This window comes from Hypanus sabinus, chromosome 4, assembly GCF_030144855.1.
Source record: "Hypanus sabinus isolate sHypSab1 chromosome 4, sHypSab1.hap1, whole genome shotgun sequence".
Taxonomy (NCBI): domain Eukaryota; kingdom Metazoa; phylum Chordata; class Chondrichthyes; order Myliobatiformes; family Dasyatidae; genus Hypanus; species Hypanus sabinus.
Genome location: NC_082709.1, coordinates 8,010,293 through 8,030,972, shown reverse-complemented (window position 1 = coordinate 8,030,972; position 20,680 = coordinate 8,010,293). Strand labels below are relative to the sequence as shown.

The following is a 20,680-nucleotide window of genomic DNA, read 5'->3' as shown; positions in this document are numbered from 1 at the left end:
GAGGAAAGTTGATGAGGGTAAAGCAGTTGATGTTGTCTATATGGACTTCAGTAAGGCCTTTGACAACATTCTACACGGATTTAATATTGAAGTAGTAAAATGGATTCAACAGTGGCTGGATGGGAGATGCCAGAGAGTAGTGGTGGATAACTGTTTGTCAGGCGGAGGCTGGTAACTAGTGGTGTGCTTTAGGGATCTGTACTGGGTCCAATGTTGTTTGTCATTTACATTAATGATCTGGATGATGGGGTGGTAAATTGGATTAGTAAGTATGCAGATGATACTAAGGTAGGTGGTGTTGTGGATAATGAAGTAGGTTTTCAAAGCTTGCAGAGAGATTTAGGCCAGTTAGAAGAGTGGGCTGAATGATGGCAGATGGAGTTTAATGCTGTAAGTGTGAGGTGCTACACTTTGGTAGGACTAATCAAAATAGGACATACATGGTAAATGGTAGGGCATTGAAGAATGCAGTAGAACAGAGTGATCGAGGAATAATGGTGCATAGTTCCCTGAAGGTGGAATATCACGTGGATAGGGTGGTGAAGAAAACTTTTGGTATGCTGGCCTTTATAAATCACAGCATTGACTATAGGAGTTGGGATGTAATGTTAAAATTGTATAAGGCATTGGTAAGGCCGAATTTGGAGTATTGTGCACAGTTCTGGTCACCGAATTATAGGAAAGATGTCGACAAAATAAAGAGAGTACAGAGAAGATTTACTAGAATGTTACCTGGGTTTTAGCACCTAAGTTACAGGGAAAGGTTGAACAAGTTAGGTCCTTATTTTTTGGAGCATTGAAGGTTGAGGGGGGACTTGATAGAGGTATTTAAAATAATGAGGGGGATAGATCGAGTTGATGTTGATAGGCTTTTTCCATTGAGCATAGGGGAGATTCAAACAAGAGGACATGAATTGAGAATTAGGGGGCAAAACTTTAAGGGTAACACGAGGGGGAATTTCTTTACTCAGAGAGTGGTACCTATGTGGATCAAGCTTCCAATAGAAGTAGTAGAGGCAGGTTCAGTATTGTTATTTCAAGTAAAATTGGATAGGTATATGGACAGGAAAGGAATGGAGGGTTATGGGATGAGTGCGGGCCAGTGGGACCAGCTGAGAGTAAGCGTTCGGCATGGACTAGAAGGTCCAAGATGGCCTGTTTCCGTGCTGTAATTGTTATATGGTTATAAGTTACTCGCGTGGGTGGAGCACTGGCTGGTTGACAGAAAACAGAGGGTGGGAATAAAGGGATCCTATTCTGGCAGGCTGCCGGCTACCAGTGGAGTTCCACAGAGGTCGGTGTTAGCACTGCTGCTTTTTACGAAGTCTGTCGATGATTTGGACTACGGTATTAAATGGGTTTGAGGCTAAATTTGCTGATGATACAAAGATAGGTGGAGGAGCGGGTAGCATTAGGAAACAGAGAGCCTGCAGAGAGAATTAGATAGTTTCAGGGAATGGGCAAAGAAGTGACAAATGAAATACAATATTGGAACGTGTATGGTCATGCTCTTTGGTGGAAGAAACAAACAGGTTATTATTTAGATGGGGAGAAATCTCAAAATGCAGAGATGCAAAGGGACTTGAGAGTCCTTGTGCAAGATGCCCTAAAGGTTAACCTCCAGGTTGAGTTGGTTGTGAAGAGGGTGAATGTAATGTTGGTATTCATTTCTAGAGGAAGATTGGGAGACTGCTTCGCCAAGCAGCTATGCTCTGTCTGCCAGAACAAGCGGGATCTCCCAGTGGCCACCCATTTTAATTCCACTTTCCATTCCCATTCCAATATGTCTATCCATGGCCTCCTCCACTGCCATGATAAGGCCACACTTAGGTTGGCGAACAACACCTTGTATTCCGTTTAGGTAGTCTCGAACCTGATGGCATGAACATTGATTTCTCAAGCTCCTGGCAATGCCCCCCCCCCCTCCATTTCCCATCCTCATTTCTCTCTCTCACCTCATCTCTCCTTCTGGTGCTCCTTTCCCTCTTCTTCTTTCTTCCATGGCCTTCTGTCTCTTTCACCAATCAACTTCTCAGCTCTTTACTTCATCCCTCCCCCTCCAAATTTCACCTATCACTTGGTGGTTCTCTCTCCCCTCCCCCCACCTTTTAAATTTACTCCTCAGCTTTTTTTCTCCAGTCCTGAAGGGTTTCAGCCCGAAACATCAACTGTACTTTTTTTCCATTGATGCTGACTGGCCTGCTGAGTTCCTCCAGTATTTTGTGTGTGTTGCTCAGATTTCCAGTATCTGCAGATTTTCTCTTGTTTATTAAATGGACATAAATAAGAATCAAACAAAATATTATACTGATGTAGTACTTCTCTACAGAGAGGCCAGGTAAAACTTGTGAAGGGCTACCTCAAGAGTAAAAGAACAATTCTGACCAATGTTAGAGGCAGAATCAGATGCATGTCAACTCTGGCAGGTTTTGCAGCCCATTACTTCCAACAAAGCAAAACCTAATATTATGAATGGCAGTGACACTTCACTCCCAGAAGAGCTCAATGCCTTTTAAGCTCACGTTGAAAGGGACAATAAAACTACAACTATGAGGATCCCTGCAGCACCTAGTGACCCTGTGATCTCTGCCTCAGAAGCTGACATCAGATCACCTTTCAAGAGGGTGTATGCTCGCAAGGTGACAGGCCTCAATGGGGTATCTGTTAAGCACCGAAAACCTGTGCCACCAACTAGTTCAAAGTCATTTTCAACTTCTCATTGCTACAGTCAGATGTTCCCACCCGTTCAAAAGGGCAACAATAATACCAGTGCCCAAAAAAAGTGGAGGGTGAGCTACCATAATGATCATTGTGCAGTAGCGTTCACATCTACGGTGATGAAGTGCTTTGAGAGGTTGGTGATGGCGAGAACCAACTTCTGCCTAAACAAGGATGTGGACCCACTGCAATATGCCTATCGCCACAATAGGTCTGCAGTGGATCCGATCTCATTGGCTCTTCATGCAGCCTTGGGTCACCTGGACAATACTAATACTTATGTCATGCTGCTGCTTATTAACTACAGTTCAGTGTTTAACACCATCATTCCTACAGAGCTGATCAAACCATAATTCCTACAGAACCTCTGTACCTCCCTCTCCAACTGGATCCCCGACTTCCTCATTGGAAGGCCACAGACTATGCGAATCAGAAATAATATCTCCACCTTGCTGTTAATCAACACTGGCACACCTCAAGAATGTGTGCTTAGCGCACTGCTCTATTCATTCTACACCCATGACTGTGTGGCTAGGCAGAGCTCAAATGCTGCTGATAGATTTGCTGATGACACAATAATTGTTAGCAGAATTTCAGACAGTAATGAGGAGGCATACAGGAGCAAGATCTATCAGCTAGTTGAGTGGTGTTGCAGCAACATTCTTACCCTCAACGTCAGTAACGCCAAAGAATTGATTGTAGACTTCAGAAAGGGTAAGATGAGAGAACACATAGCAGTCCTCATAGAGGGATCAGAAGTGGAAAGGGTGAGTAATTTCAAGTTCCTGGGTGTCAACATTTTTGAGGATCTATTCTGGGCCCGATCTATCGATGCAATTACAAAAAGGGCATGAGAGCAGATATATTTCATTCGGAGTTTGATCAGATTTGATATGTCACCAAAGACACTTGCAAATTTCTACAGATGTGCCATGGAGAGCACTCTAATTGACTGCATCACCATGTCATACAGTTGGGGTGGGGCACTGCATAGGATCAAAATAAACTGCAGAAAGCTGTAAACTCAATCAGCTCCATCATGGCTACTAGCCTCCCCAACATCCAGGAGTGATGCTTCAAAAAGGCGGCATCCATCATTAAGGACCCCTATTATCCAGGACATGCCCTCTTCTCATTGCTACCATCAGGGGGGAGTACAGAAGCCTGAAGGAACACATTCAAAAATTCAGGAACAGCTTTTTCTCCTCTCATCATTGTTCTGATTGGACTTTGATCTCATGAACACTATCTCACCACATCTTATTTCCTTCTTACTGTAATTCATAGTTTTTATTATTAAGTATTGCAATGTACTACTGCAGCATAACAACAAATTTCACGACATATGCCAGTGATATTAAACCTGATTCTGATCCCTTTAACTTCTTTCAACTTTGTAAAGGATCTTTACAGAAGGCTTCTCAGCAATATTCATTTTAACTTACTTTTTAAATGCATTTCAATATGTAAATACATAGAAAATATTGAACTGGAAGGTGCCAAAACTACAAACAAATTGATTTGAATTTTTAAGTTAAATGTATATTAAACTCATTCATCTATTATCATTTTAAAATGGACTGCAAAACAACATTGGCTTGATGGTTTAAAAAAAGAAATTGTATTGACAGGATTTTCAAACTACCTTGATAAGATTATGTTAGTAAATAGATTACTTCCTCTATCTACACGTTAAATGCTTTTACAGTTATTAACCTTGTGCACTCAATTCTTCGATTTTACAAATACATAATTTTCTACAAATTATGAATTCTGAACTAGAAGTAATGTTCATCACAGAGCCCTAAAAGATACTTTTAAGAAGGACACTGTTTTAATAACAAAATTCTAATCAGCTATATAGAATTATGTGGTATATTCAACATATTTACCACCTTCAGACATATTTAAAATAATAATTATTGCTACAGATCAGGATTAATATACTTATTCCAAGTGCCATAATCAACCTGGGAGGTTAGATTCGTAACTTATATACAAATTAACTGAATTTTTTTCTTTCTGGAGTCATCATGCAATTGTCTTGCTCTATCCAACTTTTTGAACAATGGATTTATTTCATATTCACACTGAAGTCAGTGAGTTCTAACGTAGAATAATATCGGGCAATCTATTGATTGACCATTTATTACACACCGGTTAACTTTGAGCTAAACTTCCTTGATGATTCAGGTTTACTAATTGCCCACACTAAATCAACTGGCGGGAAAGGCACGGGACTGATACATTTAAAACATATAGTAAACATTTTATTTTTTCAGTGGACCAGGTGCAATTCTGACATGGAGTGAAATTGGCACATTGTCCCTGTAACTTGCTGGGTTTCTGTTTGGTGCTCTGGCTTTCTCCTATTCCCCAAAACATACAAGTTGATAGGTTAATTAGCCATTGTAAAGAGACCCTCGTGTGTAGATGGGTGGTAGAATATAGGGGAAATTTATGGAACTGTAGAAACAATAAAATGGGTTAAGGTAGGAGAAGTGTAAAAAGAAAATGGTACCTGCTGCTTGTTGTGGACCTAGTGAGCTGAAAGGCCTGTTTCTGTCTTCTATCTCTCTATGACTCTATTTGCAATACATTAATTTCTTTGGAGTATGCATGTATGGTTCTTGAAGGTTGTTATAGCCAAAGCTAGTCACGGGGGTAAGCCCCCACTATCGATTAAATGGTCCCCCCGGCGTGCACCTCAAATGGCCTTTGACAACCAAGCCCAGCTTCTGTCCTTCACATGTGGCTTAACTACTAAGCCTGAAGAAACTGTTGCTAGTGACAGGAGAAGGAGCAAAGGTGGGTTACCATTGCCTTAAAACCAAACACTTTGGGCAGATGGGGTTCATCAGCCGTGGTTGGCAGCTCATCTTGGAGAAGGAAAGCTCTGATCTCAAACCTCCACTGCCTTGTGGCTATGCCCATTCATGGGGAGGGCTTTGGAAGTAAATGCCAAGGGAAAAATCCAGAGCTGAAGTCCACAAGGTAGTTCTACGTTGAGTTCAATTCTGACTGGCAACTTCAGCAACACTGCTGGTGCCAAACTACATCAGTATCTGCCACTCATAGAAAACCTACAGCACAATACAAGTCCTTCAGCCCACAAAGTTGTGCTGAACATGTCCCTACCTTAGAAATTACTAGGCTTACCTATAGCCCTCTATTTTTCTAAGCTCCATGTACCTGTCCAAATGTCTCCTAAAAGACCCTATCGTATCTGCCTCCACCACTGTTGCCAACAGCCCAGTCCACGCACTCACCACTCTCTGCGTAAAAAACTTACCCCTGACATCTCCTCTGTGCCAACTCCCCAGCACCTTAAACCTCTGTCCTTTTGTGGTAGCCATTTCAGCCCTGGGAAAAAGCCTCTGACTATCCACAAGATGAATGCTTCTTATCACCTTATTCACCTCTATCAGGTCACCTCTCGTCCTCTGTCACTCCAAGGAGAAAAGGCAAAGTGCACTCAACCTATTCTCATAAGGCATGCTCCCCAATCCAGGCAACATCCTTGTAAATCTTCTCTGCACCCCTTCTATGTCCACATCCTTCCTGTAGTGAGGTGATACAGTTTAAGAATAAGGGGTAGGCCATTTAGAACGGGGTTCAGGAAAAACTTTTTCACTCAGAGAGTTATGGATCTATGGAATACTCTGCCTCAGAAGGCAGTGGAGGCCAATTCTCTGGATGCTTTCAAGAAAGACTTAGATAGAGCTCTGAAAGATAGTGGAGTCAAGGGATACAGGGAGAGGGCAGGAACAGGGTACTGATTGTGGATGATCAGCCATGATCACATTGAATGGTGGTGCTGGCTCGAAGGGCCAAATGGCCTACTCCTGCACCTATTGTCTATTGTTGATTGTAACCCAAACAGAACACAGTACTCCAAGAGGGGTCTGACCAGGGTCCTATATAGCTGCAACAATACCTCTCAGCTCCTAAATTCAATTCCACGATTGATGAAGGCCAATACACCATATGCCTCCTTAACCACAGAGTCAACCTGCTTAGCTGCTTTGAGCATCCTATGGACTCAGACTCCAAGATCCCTCTGATCCTCCACACTGCCAAGAGTCTTACTAATAATACTATATACTGCCATATTTGACCTATCAAATTGCCTTGCCTTGCTACACTACATCTACTGTCTACCTTCATCAATGTTTAGTCACATCCTCAATAAATTCAATCAGCCTTGTAAGGCAATACCTGCCCTTGACAAAGATATGCTGACTACCCCTAATCATACGAAACCTCACACTTATCTGGGTTGAACTCCATTTGCCACTTCTCAGCCAAGTTTTGCATCCTAACAATGTCCTGCAGTAACCTCTGACAGTCCTCCACACTATCCACAACACCTCCAACCTTTGTGTCATCAGCAAACTTACTAACCCATCCCTTCACTTCCTCATCTAGGTCATTTATAAAAATCATGAAGAGTAAGGGTCCCAGAACAGATCCCTGAGGCACACCACTGGCACACTATGACCTGTCTACAACCACTCTTTTCCTTCTTTGGGCAAGCCAGTTCTGGATCCACAAAGCAATGTCCCCTTGGATCCCATGCCTCATGTTCTCAAGAAGCCTTGCATGGGCTACCTTATCAAATGCCTTGCTACACTACATCTACTGTCTACCTTCATCAATGTTTAGTCACATCCTCAATAAATTCAATCAGCCTTGTAAGGCAATACCTGCCCTTGACAAAGATATGCTGACTACCCCTAATCATACGAAACCTCTCCAAATATTCATAAATTCATAAATTCTGCCTCTCAGGATCTTCCCCATCATTTTACCAACCACTGAGGTAGACTCATTGATCTATAATTTCCTGGGCGATCTCTACTCCCTTTCTTGAATAAAGGAACAACACCTGCAACCCTCTAATCCTCCTGAACCTCTCCTGTCCCCATTGATGATGCAAAGATCATCGCCAGAGGCTCAGCAATCTCCTCCCTCGCCTCCCACATCTCATAGCCTGGGGTACATCTCATCCAGTCCCAGTGACTTATCCAACTCGATGCTTTCCAAAAGCTCCAGCACATCCTCTTTCTTAATATCTACATGCTCAAGCTTGTCAGTCTGCTACAAGTCATCACTACAATCACCAATATCCTTTTCCATAGTGAAGACTGAAGTAAAGTATTCATTAAGTACCTCTGTTATTTCCTTCGGTTCCATACATACTTTCCCATTGTCACACTATTCTTTCACGTCTTATTCTCTTGCTCTTCACATACTTGTAGAATGCCTCGGGATGTTCCTTAATCCTTCTCATGGCTCCTTCTGGCTCTCCTAATTTCCTTCTTAAGCTCCTTCCCATTAGCCTTATAATATTCTAGATCTCTAACATTACCTAGCTCTCTGAACCTTTTGTAAGCTTTTCTTTTCTTCTTGACTAGATTTACTACAGCCTTTGACCACCACGGTTCCTGTACCCTACCATAACTTCCATGTCTCACTGAATGTACCTATGCAGAACTCCACACAAAGATCCGCTGAACATTTGCTACATTTCTTCCATACTTTTTCCTGAGAACATCTGTTTTTAATTTAAGCTTCCAATTTCCTGCCTAATAGCCTCATAATTCCCCTTACTCCAATTAAACACTTTTCTAATTTGTCTGTTCTTATCTCTCTCCAATGCTATTGTAAAGGAGATAGAATTTCGATCACTATCTCCAAAATGCTCTCCCACTGAGAGATCTGGCCCCTGACCAGGTTCATTTCCCAATACGAAATCAAGTACAGCCTCTCCTCTTATAGGCTTATCTACATATTGTGTCAAGAAACCTTCCTTGTGTCAAGGAATTCATAAGTCGAGACAAAAATGGGAAACTGATTTGAACATTAAAATTGATTAAGTAAGTTGGTCAAGACTATGCCTTGACAGTATGACAAATACAATAAATGTCCGACTTAGATTAGTACAATACAATTTTTACATCAATTATATATTACACCACAAAAAATAAATAGATTAAACCCAAATTTATCTGATCAATGTTTTCGATGTAATCAAGAAATTGGTACTTTTTTACATTCTACTTGGTCTTGTTTTAAAATTCAACCTTTTTGGATAAATTTAAGAGTTTTATTGGAACAAATCATTGGAATAAAACTTCCACATAACCCAATATTATTTTTACTAGGTGATATTGAAGGGATAAAACCGAAACTTAAATTGAACAAATATCAGAAAAAATTTATAAAAATTGCATTGGCAGTAGCCAAAAAGGCTATTGCAGTTACTTGGAAATCGGATTCGTATTTAACTATGGACTGTTGGAATAATGAAATTTTTTGCTGCATTCCACTTGAAAAAATTACATAATTTAAGAAATGAATATGATATATTTCTGAAAATTTGGAATCCTTATTTACAAAAGATAGGATTAAATATATAGGCCCTTTGAAGATAAAGTTATTAGCCATTTGGGGAAAGAAATAAATATATATATTAAAGTTATTTTGAATTCCATGGAGCATGTGGGGATCTTCCGATATCCAGACACTCTTTCTTTCTTTCTTCTTCCTTTTTCTCTTTTTTTCTTTTTTTTTTCAGATAGGGATGTTAAGGGGGGGAAGGGTAAGGGGAGGGGCGAGGGCTGATATTATACTCATTTATTCTATTCATTCTATGTAATTATCTTAAAAACTGAATAAAAATATATATATATAAAAAAAAGAAAAAACCTTCCTGAACACACCTAACAAACTCCACCCCATCTAAACCCCTTACTCTAAGGAGATACCAATCAATATTTGGGAAATTAAAATCTCCCATCAAGACACCTCTGTTATTATTACACCTTTCCAGGATCTGTTTCCCTATCTGCTCCTCGATATCTCTGTTACTATTGTAAAGCCTATAAAAAACACCTAGTAAAGTTACTGACCCCTTCCTGTTCCTAATCTCCACCCACAGAGACTCCATAGACAATCCCTCCATGATGTCCACCTTTTCTGCAGTCGTGACATTCTCTGATCAACAGTGCTATGCCCCCACCTCTTTTGCCTCCCTTCCCGTCCTTTCTGAAACACTTGAAGTAACCATTCCTGTCCCTGAACCATCCAAGTTTCTATAATGACCACCACATCATATGTCCAAGTACTGAACCACGCACTAAGCTCATCCGCTTTGTTCACAACACTCCTTGCGTTCAAGTAGATGCATCTCAAACCTTCAGTCTGAGCATATCCCTTCTCTATCTCCTGTCAATCCTCCCTCTCGCACTGTCTACAAGCTTTCTCTATTTGTGAGCCAGCCTCCTCTTCCCCAATCTTTTCTTTGGGTTCTTTTGGGTTCCTTTGGGTTCATCAGCTGCAAGGAGAAAGCAGCTTGCTATATGGGCTACAACTTGTTCTTCAAATTGTACTGTCCTGGCTTTGCGTACCTAGACTCCAGGACGCAACATCCAAGGTCAACCCAGATTTATACATAACATAAACATGACTTTGGTACTTTTCAAGATATATAAACTTCTTTTTAAAAAATCAACAGATTTATTTTTTAACTCCTATATATATATCATGCCATACTGAAGGCATAACCTCTGCAACTAGGAAGATCAAGGTCCAGAACACTCTACTCATCTCTGCATCTTCAAGTCAAGCATATTTGACATATATGAAATATGATATATTTCATTCTTTCTTCATTTTTATTATCAATTAAGACAACTAGGGATGAGCAATTATTGCCAATCTTACTAGTTATATCTCATTTAGGAAACTGGAATATGCTATACAAAGGAAGTTCAATAACTCAAATCAAAATATTTGAATTAAATCAAAAGGATAGAAATCACACAATAACCATGCTGAGAAAAATGAAATTAAAAAGCAGTATGTAACAGTAAAACAGAATTTCAGCCTATTGGTACTAAATTCACTGTGTCTGGAGTTGTGTTTTAAATGGCACCGTCCAGTATATTTAGTACATCAGTGATATTAGGAGCAAGGTGCAAACATTTGTACTCCAGATCCATTTGTTTAGCTCAGATGAAATGCAGCAAACATTGCAACCTGGCTCAGCATGAACAATTGACATATCCGTTAAAGGGTTCTTCGATGAAGTAACAATCAGGGTAGACAAAGGAGAGGCAGTGAATGTCATTTACTTTGATTTTCAGAAGGCTGCTTACTAAGATAAAATCCTATGGTGTTACAGAAAAGATACTGGCATGGATACTGACAGGCAGGAGGCAGCAAGTGGGAATAAAAGAAGCCTTTTCTGGTTGGCTGTCGGTGACTAGTGGTGTTTCTCAAGGGTCAGTACTGGGACCGCTACATTTCACATTATTTGTCAATGATTTGGATAATGGAATTGATGGCTTCAGTTCCTCCAGTCATCTAGTGCCTCTTCAATGGCTGGAAGACATTTAAAATTTCTTTCAAAACCTCAGCATCAGTTGTGGAATTTTACCTTGTTGAACAAGAGATGGAAAAAATTCAATAACAATCTATGCCAGGACGGTGTATGTGTTGAAGACAGAATTCATAATGTCATCTAGATTTTCTCATTCATAGTGCATACTTGCATAGCACACATATTAAGGGATTTAATCAGACAGTAAGTTTCTACACCCTTTGGGACTTTCATAATCCACACGGTGCACTTAGAATTCTACATCTCTTGTCACAAAACTTTCTGTTCTACTAGATGTTTTTAAGCCATGCATTTGAGATAGGGTGTTTAATACATGAACTCAAGATATTTAAAGAAATACAATAGATAATAGATAATTAAGAAATTAAAACTTGACCAAGTTTCCTCAGAGTTCTACCTCCTCAAATTGTTGTGCTGTTCCCTATCATCCACCTTCTCCATTTAAATACAATAACTATCTTTATTCACACTCTTTACCCGGATACTTGCTGCTAATCACCACTTATATTTGGTGAAAATATCAACAAGATTTAAGGTACTAACCAGTATATAACCAGGGGACTTGTTAGAATTTAGTCACATCAAGAATGCCTAGTACCTTTTCCTAAGTGATAGTTAATTTTTTTTTCATTCTCCCCTCTCAGTTTCCGCTGTATGTGCTTTTTATCATGAGTACAGATTTCCTATTTTCAAATCCCACATGTTCAGATGCTGGACCCACTGCTATTTGTCTATCACCATAATAGATCTAAAGCAGACGCGATTTCAATGGCTCTCCACGCAGCCTTGGATCACGAGGACAATACAAATACCAATGTCAGGATGGTGTTTATTGACTATAGATCAGAGTTCAACACCACATGCTTACAGTCCTGACAAATAGCTACAGAACCTGGGCCTCTGTATCTCTCTCTGAAACTGGGATCCTCAGCGGAAGACCACAATCTTTGCAGATTGGTAATACATCAGTATTGACAGTCAATACTGGCACACCTCAGAGATACATGCTTAGCCCACCGCTCTAAGGTTATACACCCATGACTGTGTGGCTAGGTTTATAGCTCAAATGCCGGCTATAAACTTACTGATGATACAACCCTTGTTGGCAGAATTTCAGATGGTGATGAGAGGGCATACAGGTGCAAGATATACCAGCTAGTTGAAAGGTGTCACAGCAAAAACCTTGCACTTAACGTCAGTAAGACCAAAGAGCTAAGTTAACAAATTTCACAACAAATGCCAGTGATAATAAACCTGATTTTGAATTCTGATCGTGAACTTCAAAAGGGTAAGACGAGGGAACACACACCAATCCTCAAAGAGCCATCAGACGTGAAGAGAGTGAGCAATTTCAAGTTCCTGGGTGTTAATATCTCTGAGGATCTAACCTGGTCCCAACATATTGATACAGCTATAAAGAAGGCAAGACAGCTGCTAAATTTCATTAGGAGTTTGAGGAGATTTGGTTTGTCACCTAAAACACTCAGAAGTTTCTATAGATGTATCGTGAAGAGCATTCTAACTGGCTACGTTACCACCTGGTATGGGGAGGGGGTGCGGCGGCTACTGCAGAGGATCGCAGTAAGCTAGAGAACTGTAACATTAGTCAGCTTAACCATGGGTACTAGCCTCCATAGTATCTAAGACATCTTCAAGGAGCAGTGCCTCAAAAAAGTGCATTCATCATCAAGGACCCCAACCACCTAGGACATGCCCTCATCTCATTGTTATCATCAGAAAGGAGGTACACACTCAGTGATTCAGAAACAGCTTCTTCCTCTATTCCATCCAAATCGACATTGAACCAATGAACACGACCTCACTACTTTTTTTATTTGTTTCTGCACTACTTAATTAATTTAACTAGTTAACATACACATATATATATATATACTTACTGCAATTCACAGTAATTTTCTATATTTATCATGTATTACATTGTACTGCTGCCACTAAGTTAACAAATTTCACGATGTGCCAGTGATATTAAATCTGTTTTTGATTTTGATTCTCTGAGGGATTAAAATTTATATTAGTTATTTTCTTCCTATTTATATAGTCGTTTTGCCCATTTCCACATTTCTTGCTAATTACTTCATAATCTATTTTCTCCCTCTTTTTTGGTAATCATCGTTTGTTGGTTTTAAAATGTTATCAGTTTTCTGGACTCCAACTAACCTGCACCATTCGAAGTACTTACTTTGAATTTGATACCACAGATGGATTATCTTGATTTTCCAATGATATCTTTGATAGGAATTTAAAATCTATCTATTGACCTTTTATGAATGTAGTGTGCATTCAGATAAAAGGTCTTCATACTGCCCCTATATCATACTGCACTTTGAGCAGTGTCCTAGGGTCAACCATTTTTAACAAAATTCTGCTCTGCAAAATGTGAAAATCTGGCTAAGTGTTGCCATTACAACAACCTCTTACTCAACGTCAGCAAGACCAAGGAGCTGATTATTGACTTCAGTAAAAGGAAATCAGAGGTCCACGAGCTAGTCCTCATCATAGTGGTTACAACTCAGTCCAGTCCATCATGGGTAAATCCCTCCCCACTACTGAGCACCTCTGTTTGAAATGCTGTTGTAAGAAAGCAGCATTATCATTAGGGACCCGAACCATCCAGGCCATGCTTTCTTTTCACTGCTGTCATCAGGAAGAAGGCACAGGAGTCTTAAAACTCACACCACTAGGTTCAGGAACAGTTATTACCCCTCAACCTTCAGGCATTTGAACCAAAGGGAATAACTTCACTCAACTTGACTTGCCCAATCATTGAAATGTTCCCACAATCTATGCACTCACTTTCAAGGAATTTTCATCTCATGTACCTGATAGTTATTCTTTATTTATTTAATATCAAGTCAAGTCAACTTTTATTGTCACTTCGACCATAACTGCTGGAATAGTGCATAGTAAAAATGAGACAATGTTTTTCAGGACCATGGTTTACATGACACAGTACAAAAAACTAGACTGAACTACGTAATAAAAAAAAACAGAGAAAGCTACAGTAGACTACAGACCTACACTGGACTGCATAAAGTGCACAAAAACAGTGCAGGCATTACAATAAATAATAAACAGGACAGTAGGGCAAGGTGTCAGTCCAGGCTTCGGGTACTGAGGAGTTGGATAGCTTGGGGGAAGAAACTGTTATATAGTCTGGTCGTAAGAGCCCGAATGCTTCGGAGCCTTTTCCCAGACGGCAGGAGGGAGAAGAGATTGTATGAGGGGTGAATGGGGTCCTTCATAATGCTGTTTCCTTTGCAGATGCAGCGTGTAGTGTAAATGTCCGTGATGGCGGGAAGACAGACCTCGATGATCTTCTCAGCTGACCTCACTACCCGCTGCAGGGTCTTGTGATCCATGATGGTACAATTTCCGAACCAGGCAGTGATGCAGTTGCTCAGGACACTCTCAATACAACCCCTGTAGAATGTGATGAGGATGGGGGGGTGGGAGATGGACTTTCCTCAGCCTTCGCAAAAAGTAGAGACGCTGCTGGGCTTTCTTTGCTATGGAGCTGGTGTTGAGGGACCAGGTGAGATTCTCCGTCAGGTGGACACCAAGAAATTTGGTGCTCCTTACGATCTCTACCGAAGAGCTGTCGATGTTCAGCGGGGAGTGGTCGCTCCGTGCCCTCCTGAAGTCAACAACCATCTCTTTTGTTTTGTTCTCATTCAGAGACAGGTTGTTGGCTCTGCACCAGTCCATTAGCTGGTGCACCTCCTCTCTGTAAGCTGACTTGTCGTTCTTGCTGATGAGACCCACCACGGTCGTGTCATTGGTGAACTTGATGATGTGGTTCGAACTGTGTGTTGCAGCACAGTCGTGGGTCAGCAGAGTGAACAGCAGTGGACTGAGCACACAACCCTGGAGGGCCCCTGTGCTCAGTGTGATGGTGTTGGAGATGCTGCTCTCCATCCGGACTGACTGAGGTCTCCCAGTCAGGAAGTCTAGGATCCAGTTGCAGAGGGAGTTGTTCAGGCCCAGTAGGCTCAGCTTTCCAATCAGTTTCTGAGGGATGATTGTGTTGAATGCTGAACTAAAGTCTATGAACAGCATCCGAACATATGTGTCTTTTTTGTCCAGGTGGGTTAGGGCCAGGTGGAGGGTGGTGGCAATGGCATCATCTGTTGAGCGGTTGGGACGGTACGCAAACTGCAGGGGGTCCAGTGAGGGGGGCAGCAGGGTCTTGATGTGCCTCATGACGAGCCTCTCGAAACACTTCATGATGATGGATGTAAGTGCAACGGGACGGTAGTCATTTAGGCAGGACACTGAAGACTTCTTCAGCACGGGGACGATGGTGGCGGCTTTGAAGCACATTGGAATGGTGGCACTGCTCAGGGAGATGTTGAAGCTGTCAGTGAGAACATCTGCTAGCTGGTCTGCACATCCTCTGAGTACTCTACCAGGGATGTTGTCTGGTCCAGCAGCCTTCCATGGGTTGACCCTGCACAGGGTTCTTCTCACGTCGGCCACGGAGAGACACAGCACCTGGTCATTCGCAGGAGGGATGGACTTCCTCACCACCACGTCATCTTCCGCCTCAAATCAGGCATAGAAGTAATTCAGCGCATTTGGGAGGGAGGCATCACCTGCACAGTCAGGTGATCTTTTCTTGTAATTGGTGATGTCCTGGATGCCCTTCCACATGCGCCGCGTGTCGCCACTGTCCTGGAAGTAACTGTGGATTAGCTGGGCATGTGCACGCTTTGCCCCTCTGATGGCTCGGGACAGTTTGGCCCTTGCTGTTGTTAAAGCTGCCTTGTCACCTGCTCTGAAGGTGGAGTCGCAGGATCTCAGCAGTGCACGCACCTCTGCGGTCATCCATGGCTTCTGGTTGGCACGTATAGTGATGGTCTTGGACAGAGTAACATCATCAATGCACTTGCTGATGTAGCTAGTCACTGATACCATGTACTCCTCTAAGCTGGTAGAGTCACCATCAGATGCAGCCTCCCTGAACATGTGCCAGTCTGTGTGCCCAAAGCAGTCTTGAAGAGCAGAGATGTCTCCTGCTGGCCAGGTTTACACCTGCTTCTAAACTGGACTGGAGCGCCTGACGAGCGGTCTGTATGCTGGGATTAGCATTAACAGAGATGTGGTCTGAGTATCCGAGGTGGGGGCAGGGCTCTGCCCGGTACGCGTCAGGAATGTTTCTGTAAACCAGGTCCAATGCGTTCTCCCCCCTCATTGCAAAGTCCACATACTGATGGAATTTGGGGAGCACTGAACCTTAATATTATTCTTTCTTTCTTTTTGTACTTGCACAGTTTGTTGTTTTTTGTACACCCAAGTTGGTGTGGTCTTTCATTGATTCTGTTATGGTTATTATTCTATGGATTTATTGACTTTCCCCACAAAACAATGAATTTCACGGTTTAATATGGTCATATATTTGTACTTTGATAATAAGTTTACTTTGAATCTTGATGTCAGAAGATTCTATTTACAATAATCAATATCCTTTACAACACTTCAGAAAATGAGGCAGTTGACACCTACTTTCTGTAAAACATGTGCAATATTTCAAGCTGAATCAATAAATGAGTACATGTATAGCAAGAATCTGTCATCTCCAACTATGGTGCTTAACCATTTTTTTAAATTTGGCAGCAATACAGGAAGTAGTAGCTGGCAATATTGTCATAGTCAGAGTGTCAGAAACTGTAAAAGCATTACCTTCAGCAAATTCCCAAGATGAATAACGTGCAGTCACTACTGATCAGAAATTTAATTGAGCCAGCTACAAGAAAAGGTCAGTCTGATTACTCTCGTGAGTGATATCAGAGAGAGTTGGATGCCTCAGAAACAGGCCCATTGGCTAACCAAGATGCCTCCCATTTACCTTCATTAACTTGAATTCCCTGTAAAACTTTCCTTTCAATGTCCCTGTCCAAATGTCTTTTAAATTTTGTAATTGTACTACAGCAACCTCTGCCAATTCATTCTGTATAGCTCCACCCTCTGTGTAAAAAAAACAGTTCTTCAGGTTCATTTAAGCCTTTCCCTCTCACCTAACACCTCTGCCCTCTACTTTCTGTTACGCCCGTGGCCCCCTCCTTTTTGAGAATTGCAGGATCGCTATTGATCGGAGACCCAGGAAATGAGAGAGACACGCAGATTCCTCAATGTTTGGAATGTGTCCTGGGCCTCTGAGAGACAAAGCCACGGTTAACGGCCATTTTCTCTTGGAGACGGAATTGTGTATTGAGTACTCTACAATTCATCGAAGCCCCCAGGCAATGAACCGAGGGGGGTTGGTGGAGGGATTGCATCATCCCAACCTGATTGACATCCGAGACCCTGTGAGTCAGGATAAAAGAGGGTCTGGGGAACAGCCCCTTCAGACGCACCAGAAGAAACGCTAGAACTCCTGTAACAGCGTAATAGCGAAAGCCGGTGGAAAAGCCCACGTGCGTCCTTTTCCATTTGCCTCGGAATTAGTGGGCCTTTACCACAGAAGCACGGCTTTAGCCAACAACAAAGGGGAAATCAGCCCCCAACGACTCTCGAAGGATTGACATCATAAAAGGAATGGGCAAGTTAAACCTCCGTCTTTCTCTCCAACTAAAAGCTGCAGCTTGAATGAACTTGAGTGACTTTTATATTTCCATCGGACAATACATTATCCCCTAGACAGCGATAGAGCTATTTCTTATTATTATTATACCCATGCTTTTAGATTTAGTATTGATGACATATATTATCTGTATGTTTGCATCGATGTTATTTTTGTGTATTTTTATCAATAAACACTGTTAAAAATAGTATCATCAGACTTCAACGGACCTCTCTATCTTTGCTGGTAAGTGACCCAGTTATGGGGTACGTAACATTTCAAACTCTCCGATCTTGGGAAGTAGACTGTGACTATCTAACCTCATAATTTTATAAACTTCTATAAAATCACCTCGCAGCCATCTTTGTTCCAATGAAAACAGTCGTAGCTTATTCAATCACTCCTCACATCCAGTCCACTCAACATTTCTGTGAACCTTTTCTGCGTCCTCTCTAACTTAATCACATTCTTCTTATAATGTGGTGATCGGAACTGTACAGAATGTTCCAAGTGTGGACTAACCGATGATTTGCACAACAGCAACATAACAGCCTATTTAACTCTTGGTTTCCCAAATCCTTTCTTCTTTTACCAAAGCATAAGTCAGGAGACTGATAAGATATAGAAGCAGAATTAGACCATCTGGCACATCGAGTCTCCTTCACCATTTCATCATGGCTGATGCACTTACCCTCTCAGCCCCAATCTCCTACCTTCTCCCCATATCCCTTCATGCCCTGGCCAATTAAGAATTTATCGACCTCTGTCTTAAATATACCCAATGGCTTGACCTCCACAGCTGCCTGTGGAAACAAATTCCACAGATTCACTACTCTCTAACTGAAGTAATTCCTCCCATCGCCATTCTAAAAGGACATCCTTCAATTCTGAGGCTGTGTCCTCTGGTCTTCGACTCTCCATAAGAAACATACTCTCCACATCCACTCCATCGAGGCCTTTCACCATTCAATGGGTTTTAATGTTATCTCCTCTCATACTGTCACCTTAACTAACTGGAAGTGTAGAAATTCAAGAATTGTCAGTGATTTTAATAAAGAAATAACTCTTATAAAAGATTATTCTAACAGATGAATTAAAGAACTATTGGCCACACAGCACACTAATTGCATGTATTTAGGACTACACAATTGCGACAACCAGTCTAATTGGGTGTAGTTAAAGATCAATAAATATTAATAATTACTATACCTATCTCATAACCTTTGGCAAATATATCAAAGCAGTAATGTACAGTTTCTTAAAAAAGTACAGCCCCCACAACTATTTTCACATTTTACTGTCTAATTTTTTAAACTTAAAATATATATGAGGATTTTTTTTACCTAATCTACAAAACATTGTGCCTCATGAAAATCATAAGAAAGATTCCAAAACCTGTCAAGAATTTAATTAAAATTAAAAACCAAAATTGTGAGGCTGAATAAGAATTCATCCCCTTTGTAATTACTACACTAACTTTTCTTAATGAAATATTCAGTATTACCTTACCAACTGAAGCTATTTGTTGATGAAGAAAATTGAAGGATCACCTGTTTACTATGAATTCATAAGAATAATTAACTCTCTCTGTAAGGTCCAACAATATGGTAGATTTTCAACAGACCTAACCAAAATTAAGACAAAAGGAGAATTCAAGTTAAGTCATTGAAATGATAATAGAGAAGCACAAATCTGAGGAAGGGTATAAGACAATCTCAAAGGCACTGAACATACCTCAGAGCTCAGTGTAGTCTATCGTGAAAAGTGGAAAAAATGTGAACCCACAGCCACACTGACTAGGTGAGACGATGTGTCTAAAGTTAGTCTCTGGAGAAGAACGGCACATGTAAAAGAGCTACTGTGAGCTGCAGAAGTCACTGGCTCAAATTGGAGATGAAGATCATGGCTCCACAATCTTTAAGGCCTTGAACAAAAAAGATATTTATGGAAGAATGGCAAGGAAGAAGCCCTAGCTTTAAAAAAGAACATATACTTGTCCATAAAGACTTTGGAGAGCATCACTTAGAAAATACTGCAAAGATGTGGAAAAATCTTGTGGTCTGATGAGACTAAAGTGCAACTTTTTGGTCTCAACACTAAGCAGTACATGTGGTGTAAATTTAATTCTCCACATCAGCCAGGTAACACCATCTCTACCATAAAGTATAGTGGACGTAGCACCATGCTATAGGATGCTTTTCAGCAGCAGGGACTGGAAATCTGGTCAGGATCGATGGGAAGATGAATGCTGCTAAATGCAGAGAGATCCTGGATAAAAACCTGCTTGCCATTGCCAGAAAGCTTAAACCGTGGAGGAAGTTTGTCTTTCCGCAGACTGACAGAGCAACCATGGAATGGCTTCAAATGAAGAAAATTGATGTTCTTGAGTGGCCCTGACAACCTGATTGAACATCTATGGCAAGACCTAAAGATTGCAGTCCACCACCACTCCCCAACTAACCTGGCATAGATTGAGACATTTTGCAAGGAGGAATGGGCAAATCTTGTTCCATCGCGTTGTGCAAAGCTAATAGAGACTTATCCAAAAAGACTACTGGCTATAATAGCTGCTGGAGATGGTCCAACTAAGTACTGAACTAAGGGGGATGAATACTTTTGAACAGCTTTTGAACTTTTAGATTTTCATGTGTTACAATTTCCCTGTTTTTGGGCCCTACTGTGAAAAAAAGAGCAATGGATACACAAATTTAAAAAAAATCACACTTAAATTGATCAAAATTCCTGGTTGTATTACTCATTTATGTGAACAAAGGGTTGGGGACTGAATACTTTTACAAGGCACTGTATATATTCAAATGGATCTTCTCATATCTCATCAAAACTGTAATTTTATTTATAACGATCAATTACAGCACTGTTTGCTCAGTGAATAATCTCATTAAACTTCCTGTACAAATGTTTTTTCACGGCCTTTTAAATTGAATTTGCAACCTTTAGTCATCATATCAGTCAGT

General features: G+C 41.0%; 1 protein-coding gene across 6 annotated transcripts in view; it reads right to left on the bottom strand.

Annotated features, from left to right (window-relative positions):
- cfap221 (cilia and flagella associated protein 221) overlaps positions 1-20,680 on the bottom strand; it is a 254,455-nt gene that overhangs the window by 177,634 nt on the left and 56,141 nt on the right. For 2 of the 6 annotated variants that reach the window (XM_059966329.1, XM_059966335.1), the window contains exon 2: positions 19,256-19,329. The exons of 2 other annotated variants lie outside the window; for them this stretch is intronic. The gene's annotated coding sequence lies outside the window, so the exon portion shown is untranslated. Of the gene's footprint in view, positions 1-19,209; positions 19,330-20,680 lie in introns of those variants that run through there. 2 more of the 6 variants (XM_059966331.1, XM_059966332.1) reach the window with 2 other exon arrangements.